The 17,073-nt window shown below is 39.4% G+C and overlaps 1 long non-coding RNA gene across 1 annotated transcript in view; it reads left to right on the plus strand.

Moving 5' to 3' along the window:
• Positions 1-6,809, plus strand: part of LOC113457450 — a 47,113-nt gene extending 40,304 nt beyond the window's left edge. The window contains exon 3 of the long non-coding RNA XR_003378019.1: positions 6,711-6,809. This is a non-coding gene — a long non-coding RNA (uncharacterized LOC113457450). The remainder of the gene's footprint in view (positions 1-6,710) is intronic.
• The last annotated feature ends 10,264 nt before the right edge of the window (positions 6,810-17,073 follow it).

Here is a 17,073-nt window from a genome sequence, read left to right on the forward strand (position 1 = left end):
GGCCGCTTTTTTAAAGGGAGAGAGACCACGCCCCAATGGGCGGGTATCTCAGCGGCTATAGGCTGGAGGAGCGGAAGGACCTCCCGCAACACAAGAGGATGGTATTTTGATGATAACTTCTGTCTTCTTGCCTGCTTAAGATAATACTTCCATAATATTTTATCTTTTAGTCATGGTCATTTTGTTTTGTACTCACCAAGTTAAGGGTCCACTGCCTGAGGTTTCAAGCCTTTGATAATATTTCATAGATCCAGATTTGGAATCTCTGTTCCCTGGCATTGAGTCTTACAATGTTCCCTCCAAAATCCATGTTGTAACTTAATTCCCAAGGCAACAGTAATAAGAAGTATGAACTTGCTGGAGAGATGGCTCAGTGGTTAAGAACACTGGCTGCTCTTCTTGAGTATCCAGGTTTAATTCTCAGCACCCACATGTCAGCTTACAGCTGTCTGTAACTCCTGTTCCAGGGGATCTGATTTCCACATACAGACATACATGCAGGCAAAACACCAATGTATATTAAAAAAATATAAAAGAATTTTAAGCCGGATGGTGGTGGTTACACACCTTTAATCCCAGAACTCAGGAAACAGAGGCAGGCAGATCTCTGTGAATGTGAGGCCAGCCTGGTCTACAGAGTGAGTTCCAGGACAGACTCCAAAGTCATACAGAGAAATCCTGTCTCAATCCCCCCTCAAAGTGTGAACTTTTTAGTGGTAATTACTTTATGAAGGCAGTGATTGCTCTGTGTTCAGTGGGCTAGCACGCTAATGAAAGTGCTTTCTTAGAAAGAGAACGTGTTCATCTTCTATCTCTTCTGAGCAGCATTTCTCCCTGCAGAAGGAATCTATAGGAAGCAATCTTGGGGGGGGGGCATTAACAGACACCCTCCAGAACTATGCCAAATATCTTTCTTTTGTTCTGTTTAACCCACCAGGGGTTTTATTATAGCAATACAAATAGACAAAGACAGGTGTTTTTGAAATTACTATTTTAAAATTTCTTTCAATAGGATTATAACTTGCATTAGGTTCTTATGTTAAAATTAATTTGTGTGTGTGTAAATGCATACAGGATTATGAGAGTATGTGTGTAAATCTATACAGCATTATGGAAGTCAGTTTTCTCCTTCTAACTCGTGGATTCGAGGGATAAAACTCAGATCATCATTGCTTGGTGGCAAGTTCTTTATTCATTGAGCCACCTCTCTGGCCCCTACAGGTTTTAGAAAAAGAGACATTATGAGTCCTAGTTAGCTCCAACTGCCAACTTGACACAGTCCAGAGTCATTGGAAGGAGTCTCAACTGGGAGACTGCCCAGAACAGATTGGCCTGTGGCTAGGTCTGTGAAGAATTGTGTTGATTACTGATTGATGGCACAGCCCACAGTGGGCAGGGCCACTCCCAGGCAGGTGTTCATGGGGGGGGGTATAGAAAAGATATTGAGCACAAGAGAACAAAACAGCAAGCAACAATCTGATATAGTTCCAGCTTCTATTTCTGCACCAATTTGCCTCAGTGATGGACCATCACCTGGAAGATAAACCAAATGAACCCATCCTCTAACCCCCAAGTTGTCTTTGCCCATGGCATTTACCACACCAACAGAAAGCAAACTAAGACACTACGCAAAGGATATTTTGCTTGATGTTTATTGGAACAAGAGAGATTAAAATGAAAACAACAAGCTACTTTGAACAACAATGATTTTCTAGATAGTGCAAATATCTCACCAGTACAAGTTTGGAGAGAGGAAAAAATACATAAGGGAAGGAACCAACTCATCAGGAGACTGGCTCGATTTTCTCTTTGATTCATACTTCTTTTTAATGTTTTTTTCAAGACAGGGTCTCTCTGTAGCTTTGGAGCCTGTCCTGGAACTAGCTCTAGTAGAGCATGTTGGCCTCGAACTCACAGAGATCTGCCTGTCTCTACTTCCTGAGTGCTGGGATTAAAGGTGTGCACCATCACCACCTGGCTGGTTCAGACTTCTAAATCCAAGAAAAATCAGCCTAGCTGGAAAACTCATGAATGTCAAGGAGACCCAGGCAATTCCCAGTCCTTATCTTCTTACCTTATCAGACCTTCCTGCCTCTCCACATTGCTACAGACGTACTGATTTTATAGTTATCTGGGTTCATATTTTTAAAGAAAAATTATAAGGATTTTTTCTTTTCCTACACATAATGCAAACTTGCACTAGTCCTTCAAAATCAGTTGTTGTTGTTATTGTCATTGTGCATGTATATGCGTGTGCATGTAGATGTTCATGTATGTGTGTGCTTGCATATGGAGGACAGAGATTGACGTCAGGTTTCTTTGTCAAATGCTCTCCATCTTATTTTTTGAACCAAGGTATTTCATTAATCCTGGAGCTCATCAGCTCCAATACACTGGCTGGCCAGTGTGATGCAGGCATTCATATATCTCCCGTCCCCCAATACTGGATGTTCAAATGTCTATCACAGCACCCAACTTTTTCTGTGTGCCCTGTGGATTGAAACTCAGGTTATCATGCTTATACAGTGAGCAACTTTATCCACTGTGCCATAGTCCCAGCCCAGAATTACCCCTTTAAAAAGTGAAGGACCCTTCATGATTTTAGGAAAGGAATAAGAGACCAATGAGATCATTTGATTCCTCCCCTTTTTTCATTGTTTTTTGAGATGGCTTTTGGCTTTGTAGCCCAGGCTGACTTCAGAGTCACACTTGTCCTGCCTAGCATTACGTGTGTGCGCCATCACATGTGGCTATAGATATCATTTGATTTTGGCTCCACCTGAAGGGATGGATATGCTAATTATCTTGATATGATATGTGTATATGAAAGCACAGGGTCATATGCCTTGCATACACAATTTTAAAACTGTCTCAATAATATTTCTGGAAGACAGTGCAGTAACTGAAGCAATGTTCCTCTGCTTAAACATTTTAATTTTTTGTATCAGGAAGTTTCAAACTTGCCCCTTTTAGTTCCTTGTAAAATATTTAATGCTTTTTTTTTAAAAACAAACTGATGTTGCTCCATTATGATCTTATACGATAGAATTACGCCTGCCAGGGCTGAGGAGATGTTTCAGTCAGTAAAGTGCTCCTCCTGCAAGCATGAGGACCTGAGTTCTAACCCCAGCATTCATATAAAAAGCCAGGTGTGTTGCACATACTTCTAATCCTTGTGTTTGGGCTATGGAGATAGCTGGGTTTTTTGAGATTCATTTGCCAGCCAAACTAGCTTACTTTTCAAGACCCAAGTCTTAGTGATAGATGCTATCTTTTTTTTAAAGGTGGATATGACCTTAAGAATAACACCCTAGCTTGGTCTCTTGCTTCCACATGCATGCACACACATAAACTCACTTCCCATACATATATACATACAACCATAAACCCCCTCCTTCAAACATACACACACATGGACATATGAAAGAATTCATTCCTTCTAAGTATATAAGACCATGTTACTACCCTCCTCCAATCTCCTCTTTACCACAACCCCTTCCTATCCCCTTCCACCCCCAGTAATTGCTATTTTACCTACACTGTCACAAAAAATCAATATTTTAAATTTGTATCTTCCTGTGTCTGGCTTATTACACTTGAGGAAATGTCCTCCAGTCCCATCCATTTTACTGTGGATGACAGGACTTGATTCTTGTCAGTGACTGGGTGTTACTCCATTGTGAATGTGCATCTGTTCTTTACCCATCCACACACCTCTGGATATCCCAGGTCAGTTCATATCTTGTAAATTTGGAATACTTCATACAGTAAATACAGGCATGCAGGTTTCTCATCTAATGACTTTAGTTCCTGTAGACACATGCTTTCTAGGAGATTACGTGATCACTTCATATTTGCTTTTTCTGCTGCAAATTTCTATACTGTTTTCCACAGTATTACACATGCATTCCCTCTTATCTGTATCTTTTAAAAGTACTTTTGGTGTGAGATGATATCCATCTGTGGTTTCAATGTGCATTTTTCAGACAGTAAGTGATAGTGAGCACGTTTTTCATGTACCATGTGTGTGTCGGCCTGGGTAGAGTATCTGTCCACATCATTTGCTTGGTTTTGAATTGTATTTGTACCATCAAATTCTTTTATATGGATATTATTTTTTTTGCTTAGTAAATAGTTGGCAAATATTTTTTTCAATCTACAGGCTAACTCTTAACTTTTTAAACATAATTTTCATTTCTCTACTTATTCTATACAATTCTTTGCTGCCTAAGGATATTTTGGTACAAGTATATATTACACATTGAACATATTTTCCCCTTTCATGTTCCCAACCCTGTTCTTTCTTCCCTTTTGCTTCCCATTAGACCTCTTTGTTACCTTAGACAATTTTGGTTGCAATTCATGGCATTTCTTGTTTTGTTTCATTTTTTGAGACAGGGTTTCTCTGTGAAACCCTGGCTGTTCTAAACCTCTGTAAACCAGGCTGGCCTCAAATTTAGAGATCCGCCTGTCTCTGCCTCCTGAGTATTGTGATTAAAGGTGTGTGCTGCCACACCTAGCTTCATGGAAATCTATGTAAATGATTTTATATATCTATACAAAATATACACTAGCTGATTTCACTTGTGATGATCACCATGTTTTTATACACCTGTTTTCCTGCGCATTATATAGCTTTGTTTTTCTTTACGGCTCAAAATAATTCTATTGTGTATAATAATTCACTTCCTCATTCCTCTCTGGTTGGGCAGCTGTGTTGGTTCCATGACTTAGCTGTCGTGAACATTGATGTGTGAATGTCTCTGTGATGTACTGATACCCCAGAGTGGTAGAGCTGGGTTATATGGAAGATCCATTTTTATGGCAGGCTGTCACTCTTCTTTGTTGATTTACATATGCACATTCTTTTAGGACAAGCTGTGTCTTTTCTATGTTGATGATTTCTATATATACATTGTCAGTCAATTACATACACACAAAGCTAGAACACTTTAAAGTTCACATACAATAAAATCTGCTCTGGAGAGATGGCTTAGTAGTTAAGAATGCTTTTTGCTGCACTTCCAGAGGACCTGTGTTTGCTTTCCAACACTCACATAGGGCAATGCCTGTAACTCTGGTTCCAGGGATCTGATACCCTCTTTTGGCCTTTGTAGGCATCTGCACATACATGGTACGCATACATGTACTCAGACAGACATGCATATATATATATATAATATATCTTGTTTTTTTGTTCTTTATGAATGTTTTTTTATTTTTTTTAATTTATTTATTTATTAAGGATTTCTGCCTCCTCCCTGCCACCGCCTCCCATTTCCCTCTTTCTCCCCCAATCAAGTCCCCCTCCCTCATCAGCAGTGAGGGCTCCCTGACCTGTGGGAAGTCCAAGGACCGCCCACCTCTATCCAGGTTTAGTAAGCTGAGCATCCAAACTGCCTAGGCTCCCCCAAAGCCTCTCTGTGGGGGTTAAGGACACCATGGAAGGCTCACACAATAAACTAATCTGGACTTATAGGGGCTCACAGAGATTGATCCAACAACTGGGGAGTCTGCATTGAGACTGACAGGCACTCTGATGTTACAGTTGTATAGCTTGGTCCTATTATGGGACTCTTAGCAATGGTGACAGTGGCTGTCTCTAACTATTTTACCGGTTTCTGGGACGCTAATTCTCATAAAACCTTACCCAGTTTTAATATATATAGAATTGCTTAATCTTACTGCAACTTGATTTGCCATGTTTTATTGATACTCATAGCAGACCTGAACTTTCCTGAATGGAGATGGAAGAGGAGGGGAATGGGTGGTAGGAGGAGGGATTGGGGGTGGGATGGGGATATTGGCAAGAGGGACTGGGAAGAAGATTTGGGGGTGGGGCTACAGCAAGTATGTAAAATAAACAGATGAATAAAAAGAAAAAAGATTGTTCTCTATGATACTCAACTGTTCAGGATTTGACACATGTAAATTTGTCACCACACTCTCTAAACTCTTACATTTTCTAAAACTTTCCTTCACCCTTTTATTCAACTTCTTTCCCAGTATGTGGCAATCACTGATTGTTTTTCTATTCGTCCAAGTCTGCCTTTTCCAAAATGTCAGAACCTTGGGGTTAATGTATAAGTAGCCTTCAGTATACCTCTGGGGTCTACCCTGGTCCTTGCCTGTATCAATATATTTTCTTTTTGTGGCTGCATACTATTGCATTGCATAGACGCATTGTATTTGAAGAACTGGAGTCACTCCTAGCTTTCTGATGGACAGCAATCAGATGACTACAAGTACTGTGTATACAGTTTGTGTTTAATGGAAGTGTTACTCTATTTGGGGCAAATACTTATGAGTGGCTCTGTGGGTTATATGGAAAAATTTGCCTGTTCTTTTAACTTTATAAAAATCACCAGACTGTTTTTTTTAAGGTGGTCATATCATTTTTAAGTTCTGTGTGCCGGCAAGTTACGAGTGTTCAATTCTTTATATCCTTCCCAGCATTGGTTACTGTCAGTTAAAAAAAATTAGCCAATGTATTATTGAACAGTGGTATTTCAGTGTGGTTTATTTTTTATTTCCCTGGTTACTAAGGATCTTAATTCTGATTTTAGGTGCTTTTTATTTTTTTTCACAAATAAAGTTTTTTACATATATTTTCTGCCTATCTTTTTGTCTGTCTATCTATCTATCTATCTATCTATCTATCTATCTATCTATCTATCTATCTATCTATCTATCTATCTATCTGTTCTCAGAAGTCAGTCTCTCCTTCCATCATGCGAATTCTGAGGGCAGAAGTCTGGTCATCTGGATTGGGAACAAATCACCATTACCCACTGAGCCATCTTGCCAGCCCCTGCTTTCTTATGGGTAAGTTCTGAATGCTCTTTATACAGTCTGGTACATGTCCTATGTCAATTTTCTACTTGGAAACATTTGCTTTGTGTGTCTCAGGCTTGCCCATATCTCCTTTGTTTGGCAGCCCTTCCATGTTATATAAGAACAAAATGACCCATTAAAGCTCTTGCTGTTTCTGCTTTGAGAAGATTGCTGGTGACACTGGGCATGACAAAGTTCGTTTTGTGCTTCTGTTTTCTAGTCTATAAAACCACAGTGTGGGATGGGAATGTTTATAAGATTCTTTTCAGCCATAATAGTCAGTGATTTTGAGAGATCAGGCGAGTTCACCGAGCTAATGAACAGCAGGGCTGGCCAAGAACTCAGGCTGCCTCCTACCTTGTTGTCTTTATTAGCTATAGAACTCTCCCTGCTTTGTAAAACCTAAGTGTTTATTAGGGAGTCCATTTACATGACTCAAAATTCAAACAGGATAAAAGATTCCTGTATGAAAAAACATGTCTTTTACCTGTTATTATTTTTTGTTCTTCTTGCAAAGCCTTTGAAAATATCTGCAGAAAGGTGTTTTTTTTTTTTTTTGGTGTTTGTATATGTGTGTTTTCTTTCTCCATTTTTTTTAATAGAGTGAATTATACACCACAGCTTCTTCTCACTTCTGAGACAGATGCAAATTTTAATCATACCAGGATGCAAGGATTTTTTTATTCAGTATTAAGTTGAAGTTTTGGAGGGCTAAAAACTATTTACCCTTTCCTGTGGACTTTCTGCCCACTGTTTCCTGTGTACCCCTCTCTAGTTGACTTGCTGATATTATATAGGCATGAGCAATGTAGCTATTAGGAGAATAAATACTCTTTGCAACATGGGGGTCATTTTCATGTACTTTGATGTGTGTCTTTTGTATTTTCTCATTGTTCCTTCCCGTGATAAATTCTGCCATGGGGGTCAATTCATCTGTCTTTTAGTCTTTTTTGAGTTTAGGTCCTAATTGCCACACAGTTCTCTGGTGTTAAAAGACTTTTTCTGTGCTGTCTTATAGTTCTTTGTAAATATTTACATATATTTAAATGCATTTTAAAGCTCCTTTGCGGTCAACAACAGTTGTCAGTCTTGCGTACCTAGTGCTTTTATTGATGGGCCATCTTCTTGGTCCCAGAGTAACTTTCAAAAGCAGTGACATATATGTATTTAGCTACATTTTATTTTAACTGCATATAATGTGAATGTAGAAGGAGGGAAACAAGTCTCACAAGTTCTCTCTAAGTTCCACGCATGCACTGTGGCACGTGCACATCCGCTATTGTATGTATAGACACACACTAAAAATTCAAAATAGAAAGCCATTCTTGGCGTAAAGGATGAAAGCAAACACATTATTCCTGAATACAAACCACTTGCCTCTACAACATTGAATAACATACCTTTTTTTTTTTCCTTTTCATCTCATTTCATACCATAAAGATCTACTAAAGATATCTATTTCATTATCTGGGATGTTTCTACTTTTAAAAATTCCACTCTGTTCCTTTGACCTTCCTTTGTACACAGGCTAAATGGTAGTAACAGTTCCCTTTTCCTTTGTGTATGGGTATGGGCTTATGTATGCACCAGTGTGCTCACCTGAATATGTACATCTGAGGTCAGTTGTTGAAATAGTCTCTTCCTTTATTGTTCTCCACTTGGTGTTTTGAGACAGGGTCTCTCACTGAACATGGAACTCACTGATTTAGCTATACTGTTGTCAGAAATCCCAGGGACCCTCCTATCGCTGCCTCCCCAGTGCTGGGATTACTCAAAGATGAACTTTGCCCTGGTTATCAAACCCAGATGTCCATTTCTGGGACCATCTCCCCTGCCCTTCTCTGTGCCCTCACCTTATATAAAGTGATGCTTGTCTTTATTACCATTTTACATTCTTCTGGCTTTTCCCAACATATTTTCTTAAAAATTCATAGCATCTGGAAATGCAGAAAGAATTTTACAGTGTCACCTAGATTCTTCCATTAACATTTTATTAGCCATGCGTTAAGAAAAACAACCACTTTCCTTGCCAACTGTTTATCCTTTTATTTCTGTACGAATCCATCTTAGTTTTGATGCCTTTCAGCATAAATTGGGCACAACAATTTCCCCTAAATAATTCAGCTTGCCTGTCATTAACTAGCGCTTAGTACTTATTTATTTTTTATTTTGAGCTAAACTTAATAGAGAGTGAAATTGCATATCCAGTTGTTTTGTGCCACGTGAGTCACTGTGCAAGTCAAGTTCCTATCAACATAGAGTGCTGTTGCCATTATTTGATTATTGGTGTTTTACAAGATATTTTCATTTTGATTATGTTTTAAAAACGTTTCCATGTAATGAAAACACTGAATTTTAAAATATTTTTTATTTCTTCTCTGAAGATTTCATTTATTTATCCATCCAGCAAAGCCTCCCTCCTCAAACAATATCCCCTGAAGGGAACCAAGTGAGACTGTGGAGGACATTGCTTATTCAAACCGTAATATCCGTCCACCATTTTTTCCTTCCAACTTCCCTGAAGAAACCATTGATTTTTGCACTCATCTACACACATGTACACACATGTAATTTTTGTTGTGTTTCTGAATTGTTTTTATTGGAAAAGGAAATTTTTGATGATGTCAAGGTATCCAAAATTTTCCTTTGGCTCAGAATTTAATGTATGTGGTGTGTAGCTTTGGTTTTTCAGCCAATAGTAGTAGCTGGTGTGTACAATTTCTTTGCTGACTGAGAAGGTGATTCAACCCATAAGCCTGCTGTCTAAGCATGAAAACCTGAATTTGAGCTCTAGTACCACAAGTTTCTAATATTATTAGCACTGGGGTGGTGAATACAAGCAGCTCCCTGGGCTCACTGGCCATAGAGCCTAACCTAATTGGTGAACTCCATGCTAATGAGAGGCACTATCTCAAAAAATAAGGCGACTGGCTCCTAAGGAACAACCATTGAGGATGTTCTCTGGCTTTAGATCACTCACATGCAACCTGCCCCCAATCCATGAGTATCTGCATGCACGTGTGCAAGCGTGTGTGTGTGTGTGCACACACACTCATGCACACACACACAAATTTGAGCATAAATATAATGCACGAATGAAAATATAAAACATTTCTTTTTTATTTTTTTGTATATTTTTTATTGAAAAAATTTCCGCCTCCTCCCCGCCTCCCATTTCCCTCCCCCTCCCAATATAAAACATTTCTTTGTTGATGCTTATCCTTCATCCTTTCCAACAGCCACAGACAGATCAATGAGTACAAATATGAGTGGTCTGCGAGATTCTTGGGTTATTTTCAGTTTTCCTATTTGTGGGAATTCCATTGTGGGTAGGAATCACCTGCTGTAACCTGTTTAACCTTTACTTAGATGCTTGGAAACGAATGATCCCAATGATTACCTCTTGCCCTGGTAGTTGTCATTGAGACACATGATTTTGTTTGCTCTGTGGCAGACTCCGGCTGGTTCACGATCTCTGATGTGTTTGCTGATGACTATCTTTCCTGAGTACACCCTGGTCCAATTCCCATTATGTTTCCATTCATTTCATACTCCACAGTCTCAGGTACTAATATCTTTGTGTTTTGTCCAAAATGAGTTTTAAAAGTTTTATTTTCTTTTTTCTGTCCCTGTCTGTACATCTATGAAGATAAGGCTAGAGATTCCATACTTCTATTTCACATAAAAATTGGGGTTCTACTTCCCACACGTCAGGGAACCCTGATTGCTCTTCGAGCTGATGAGGGAGGGGGACTTGATCGGGGGAGGGGGAGGGAAATGGGAGGCGGTGGCGGGGAGGAGGCAGAAATCTTTAATAAATAAATTAATTAATTAAGAAAATAAAATAAATTTCACAAATAAAAAAAAAGAAACAGAAAAAAAATTGGAGTCCTACCCTGAAATGTTGCACCTCAAGCCAGCGATTAACAACACCCAGGAAACATATTATTCCTGCCAGAGTATCTGTGATTTCCATCACTTTTACTCAGAGTGACACACTTTCTGTTACACTCACCATAATTTGATTATCTAGTGCATGCAGTTAAGCAGCTTCAGGGCTGGCCTTAATGGCTGCAATCAGGGAACACTATGCTTTTTAAAAAAAGTATTTAACATGTCCTTAGTGGTTATCATGTTGGAATTGGATAACTTGGTCATTAAGATGCTACTATTGCCTGCCTACTTAACTCTGTGTGTGAGTATATGATGGTATGTTTGGTACATGTGTATGTTCATATGGGTGTGTGTACATAGGCATGTAAGTGCTTGCGGAGCTCAGAAGTAGACGTTGGTTATATTTACTCTCTACCTTTTAAAAATTATTTTATTTTAGGATATGGTTGTTTTACCTACATGTATATTTGTGTGCCACAAGCATGCGGTGCTAACAGAGGACAGAAGAGGGTATCAGTTCCTTGGACTTGGAGTTACAGATGGTTGTGAGCCACCATGTGGATGCTGGGAATTGAACCCAAGTCTTCTGGAAGAGCTGGTGCTCTTAACTGCTGAGCTATCATCTATCATTCTAGCTCCTTCTTTTCTATCTGTCTGTCTTTTTTTTGTTGTTGTTGTTTTTGTTTTTTCGAGACAGGGTTTCTCTGTGGCTTTGGAGCCTGTCCTGGAACTAGCTCTGGAGACCAGGCTGGTCTCGAACTCACAGAGATCCACCTGCCTCTGCCTCCCGAGTGCTAGGATTAAAGGCGTGTGCCACCCTCTCCCGGCTTCTGTCTGTCTTTGTTAACAGGGTTTTTCACACAACCTGGAGCTCAGGGGTTTTGTTAGGTTGACTGGTCAGTGAGCTCCAGGGATCTGCCTGTCACTGCTTCCCTAGTGGTGGGATTATAGGCACATTTCAAGGTATCTTCCTTGTTACGTGGTGCTAGGGACCCAAAGTCAAGTCGTCTTGCTTATACAACAAACACTTTATAGAATGATGCTGGCTATAGAGCAGTATCTAGTTTGATGTGTGAGGCATTTAGTATTTGGTCTGCTCTTCTGAAGTGCATTCTTTTTAATCTACAAGAGCAGGGGAACATCATCAAAATGTTTTATGTGTACCCAAACACATACACACACACACATAAATATATGCACATATGCATAGGCATATGTGTCAAATGTCATCGTGAGAACAATTATTTTGCATAATTAATAATACTACTAAAATGTTTTAAATGCAAAAGGATTTCCAATGAAGATACTTTACTTACTTCTCTCTAGAAATATTTGCCTGCCTTTAAAGGCCCCCTGTTTTTCTCCCTTTTTAAACTTTTCAGCCATTTAGCCTGTTGATTTGTGGGAATGCTTTGCAAATGAATTAACTCCTAATGATTTTGTCATTAAATAAAGACATTCATGGCATTCTGTGTTTCATGACTATGCAGTATTATACATAATTACATAGACATAAAAAGGGGAGCTGAACTTTCACCTCCTGTATCCCTAATCTGATGAAATTCTTCAGTGTTTTTACTCAGCTTCTGTGATTTTAGCAGGTAGGTAATTTTCTGCCTGATAAGAAGCACTTACTGAAGCGTAGGTTACATGTACAGATAGTATATTGGCAAAAAGCAGGAAGAATTCTGTGATATGACTTTTCCTGGGAAGATATGAGCAGAAGTCTAGTCAGCACAGATAGGGGCATCCCCAACAGACCAAAGAAAAGATTCTACCCCAGACTAGCTGAGTGCACCAGTGGTTTTACTTTTAAGTGCATGGCTAACTCTAAGACAGCTGTGTCATAGAAAAATCCCAGTCCAGCATGGGTGACAACTTATGAAAACTGCATCCTTGGAGCTCCCTGGGAGACTTGTAGACTGCTGGGCAGATCTGAAAGTCTTCTCTCACCAGCACTTGCTACAGCTTTTATAACTGAAGAGGAACCTTGTAAATTTCATTTACTTCCTGGATCTTGTAAGTTTGGTTTGTGATTTGAGTCTTATGACCCTCCTTCATCCCTCAAGGAGGGAATGTTTCAATTGGAAGGAAATAGCTAAATGACAAAGACCTAGTGCCATCAAACCCCAAATACATGCTAGCCATTTTAGCTCTATCTATAGTTGACATTTTAAAAAGTAAAAGGAAGAAAAACAGTTTTAAAGAGTTGGGGGATATATGGCTCAGTAGTAGAGTGCTTGCTTAGCAGGTACAAGACCTTAGGATCAATCCCCAGCACTGCAAAAAAAATTATTTACCACTGTATTTTATTTAACCGACTGTATCCAATGTATCATTTCAATATTGATTGCTGTATTAAAATACTCTACTTTTTAAAAATAAAGTTTGTAAAGTAAGTGTGCTTTTTTTTAAAAAAAAAAACTTATGTTAACTTAGACCTGTCACATTTGGATGACTCAGTAGCCACCTGTGGTTAGTGCCTGGTATATAGGATAGCATGACATATGCACACCATATCAATTAACTGCCTTTTTAACTTTTATTTATTGTATTTTGAGATAGGATTTTATGTTGTCTAGGCTGGCCATAGACATTTTCTGTAATTGAGGCTGGCGCAGTGAACTCCTAATCCTTTTGCTTCCACCTTCCAAGTGCTGTAATTGCAGGCTTGGGCCCCCTCACCTTGTTTTATGATGCTAGGCATTGAATCCAGGACTTCATGAATGTTAGGCAAGTATTTTGCCAACTGAGCTACAGATCCAGCCTCTTAATTAATTTTCTTTAATGCTAGACTTCTTAGGCACCCCACTGTTGACATTTTGGGCAATCTTTTTTTTTTTTCAACAGAAAAAGCAAATGTCCTGTTGCTGTGGATCTGGAATATTCAGCAGAGGTTCCTATGTTGAAGGTTTGGTCCCTGATGCAGCAGTTCTCAGAGTGATAGGGGCTCTTTGAGTATGACTGGATCTTTTATGTCCCAATTTTGCATGACCCGAGGAGCTAAAATGCTAGATATTCACAACCATCAGAGATTGACTTGGGTAAGTAGCTCCCAAGTCTCAGGTCAAAGAGAATTTGTGAAGTGGATTCTTGTGTGGCTATGCAAAGTAGATGCAGGCTTTATTAAGAATTACTAGCAAACATGAGAAATTGAGGTAAAGCAAGAGAAACTCCAGAGGGCTGGAAGGCATTTCTGAGAAGGGAAACAGCTCTTGAGTTTCCCTTGTCTAAGGGAAACTGAACAATGGCTGACAGACTTCCTGGTGGGGCTGGTTAGTTCTTAGTCTATGAAGGGTTGGGTACTTTACGTATGCCCCCATAGGCCAAGCAGGGAGCTGATCATGTGTTGTTCCTGTATGGCTAAACCTAGACAAGAGTGACTAAAGTCCCCCTCTATTAGTCTCTTACTCCAGCTTGACCTTGTCTCTCTGGTAACTGTCAGTTGTTTGGCAGCATTGCCACCCTTCAACCTTGCTGACATCCCAAATTCTATTTATTACACCAACCTCCACTCATTCTCACATTTACATGATAGGCTTGTAGTATTTCATGGCAGAGTATTAGCGCTGTCATAGCTATCAAAGATGTAATTATGGTTTTCTTGGTTCCTAGTATTTACCTCCTTGTCTATATAGTGGACTGGGGTTATTCCCTAGTGGGAAGCTTCTTGTTAGAAGCCATCCTTACTTAAGGCCTAGTCTGCCACAATTAGTTGCATTAGAAGCAAGACTATGTGAAAGAACAACATTGCTTTCCATATGTCCCTTGGGGACTTTGGGGGCTAGCTAGCTTGTCATCACTGTCCCAGAGCTCCATCCAGCCTGGTTAGGTCATATCCCACTATAGGCCTCTTTTTTCATCTTCCTCAGTGTTTCCCCTTCTTTTTCATTTCCCTAGTGTTCCTGACCTTTCTGTGTGGCTCACAAATCTTCCTTTGAACATCAGCCTCTCTTTACACTGAAACACGTGAACAACTTACAGTTTCACCATGGGTCCTTTCCCCTCAATACATACAGAGACCTAGTTCCTATTACAACAACTGGGCCTTTTGGGAAGTGTCGGGGTCGTGAGGTCTCTAAGCTCCGTGGGTATATCCATGAATGAAGTCATCTCTTAATGGGTTATTGGGAGGTAAGACATAATATGGGAAATGTAGGTCAGTAAGAGCATGTCTTTTAAGTACTGATTTATTCCTGGCCCCCTTTTGGGATGTCTCTTCACAGAAACAGAACAGTGATTCCGACACTGCTCTATTCATAGTAGCCAGAAATTGGAAACAACTTAGTTTCCTGTCGACAAAAGAATGGAAAAAGAAAAATTGGTACATTTACACAATGGAATATTACTCAGTTATTAAAAATGACACCATGAATTCATAGGTAAATGAACTGAACTAGAAAAAAAATAATCTTGATTGAGGTATCCCAGACCAAGAAAGATAATGTTGCATGTACTCACTTATATGTGGATATTTGCTGTTAAGTCAACAATAATCAAGTTACAATCTTTAGACCAAGAAAGGTTAGGTACAGAGTAAGGGACTGGGGGGAACAGCTAGAACTCCCTAGGAAAGGAAAATGGAATACATAGTTATGGCTAGATGAGGAGGAGAGACTGGAATGGGAAGATCAACTGGAGAGGAAAAAGAAGAGGGAGTGTTTGAGGCTTTACAGGGAGAGATAGCCAACAATAAAGGCCATTTGCAGGGTTTTATGGAAACCTAATACAATAGAATCTTCTAAAATATATTTATATATGAAAGAAATCTAAATGAAATCACCAAATAACAGGGGAGATAAAACCCTAAGTTTATGTCTTTTGTCACTAAATGAAGCTTCCAGAACCAGAAATAGTTTACATCTAATCTAATTCAATGATGAAAGGGGTCCCATGAGAACCCTCAAACAACCCAGGTTCTTGCCAAGACCATGTATTGCTCTCCACAAATTGATAGCAAGGCCCTCTTACTGAAGAAAACACCCACACAACTCATTGAACATGGAGAAGTTGAGCTGGTACCTAGCTAGAGCTGTCATTCCGGCTAACTAATGTTAATAGTACAGAAGGTGCTCTGTGTGATAGCAAAGGAGCAAGGTAAACACAAACCCATCTACAAAACCTTGGATCTGGAAGAGTGGCCTGTTTCCAGATACACCAGTACAATAGTGGCACAAAGCTTGTAGGAATAACCAACCAATATCTGACTTATCTTAAGGTCCACTCCATGAGATGAAACCCATACCCCTAGTTGCTTGGGTGGCCAAGAACAATAGGCTAGGGACCTAGGGGAAAACCAAATAATATTGTTATATTAAAGGAACATAGCAATAAAATGACTCAACGAAATTCTGTTATACTCAGATAAATGCTTTGCTCAGCCATCAGACAAACTTCCTCCTGCAGCAGATGGGAACAAATACAGAGACCCACAGCCAGACAATATGCAGAGAATGAGAGACCTTGGAACACACAAGCCTAAATAAGAGGTCTCTACTAAATCCCTCTCCTCGGGGCTCAGGGAACTCTGTGAAAGATGAGGCAGAAAGAACGGAAGAGCAAGAGAGGAAATAACATGAGCAAAGCTCATACTAACTCACAGAGACTGAGGGCCTGCAAGGGTCTGTCTCTACCAGATAGGGTTCCAGACTGAAAGGAGAAGGGGTCTATGTCCCCCACCCCCACCACTTACCCAGATGCTCTTTCCAACTGATAGCCACTTGCAAATGAAAAAAAAAAGTTTTATCCAAGTGAGTCTCACTGGGGGAAACAAACCACTCTTAATGGTAGGCCCGATGCCTAGCAGTAGATGGCCATCACAAAATGAATTCAGTGGCATCTTTAGAGAGTTTGTTTAATTTCATGATGTTAAGTCAGGCTCCTCTCCCTCTACCCCACAGCTCTTTTGTGTGTTTCTTACAGTTTCTAGTTTTGGGTTTTTATGGCGTTTCTGTAGGTGTGAATGTATATGTTTCTAAGTCTATATACATTTCTTGAGCCTTTTCTTTGTCTCTTTTTCTTCTGTTTGTATCTTTTCTCCTGTTCTCATTTGTTTGTTTCTGTTTTATCCACCTTATTATTATTCCTTAGCTGCCTGATTGTTTTCTAATGAGAGAAAGCAAGGTTGTGGATCCGGATGAGAGGGAAGAGTGGGGAGGCAATCAATGTGAGGAGCTTGAGAAGGGGAAACAATAATCAGACTATATTGTATGAAAAAAATCTATGCTCAGAGAAATTAGTAGTCATTCTGATAAATATATTTTCATTTTATTTTTTATTATTAAATATATACATTGTTTTAGTTGTTTTATAACTTCATGCAATATATTTTGGTCACATTCATAC

Source organism: Microtus ochrogaster, chromosome X (genome assembly GCF_000317375.1).
Source record: "Microtus ochrogaster isolate Prairie Vole_2 chromosome X, MicOch1.0, whole genome shotgun sequence".
Classification (NCBI taxonomy): Eukaryota; Metazoa; Chordata; class Mammalia; order Rodentia; family Cricetidae; genus Microtus; species Microtus ochrogaster.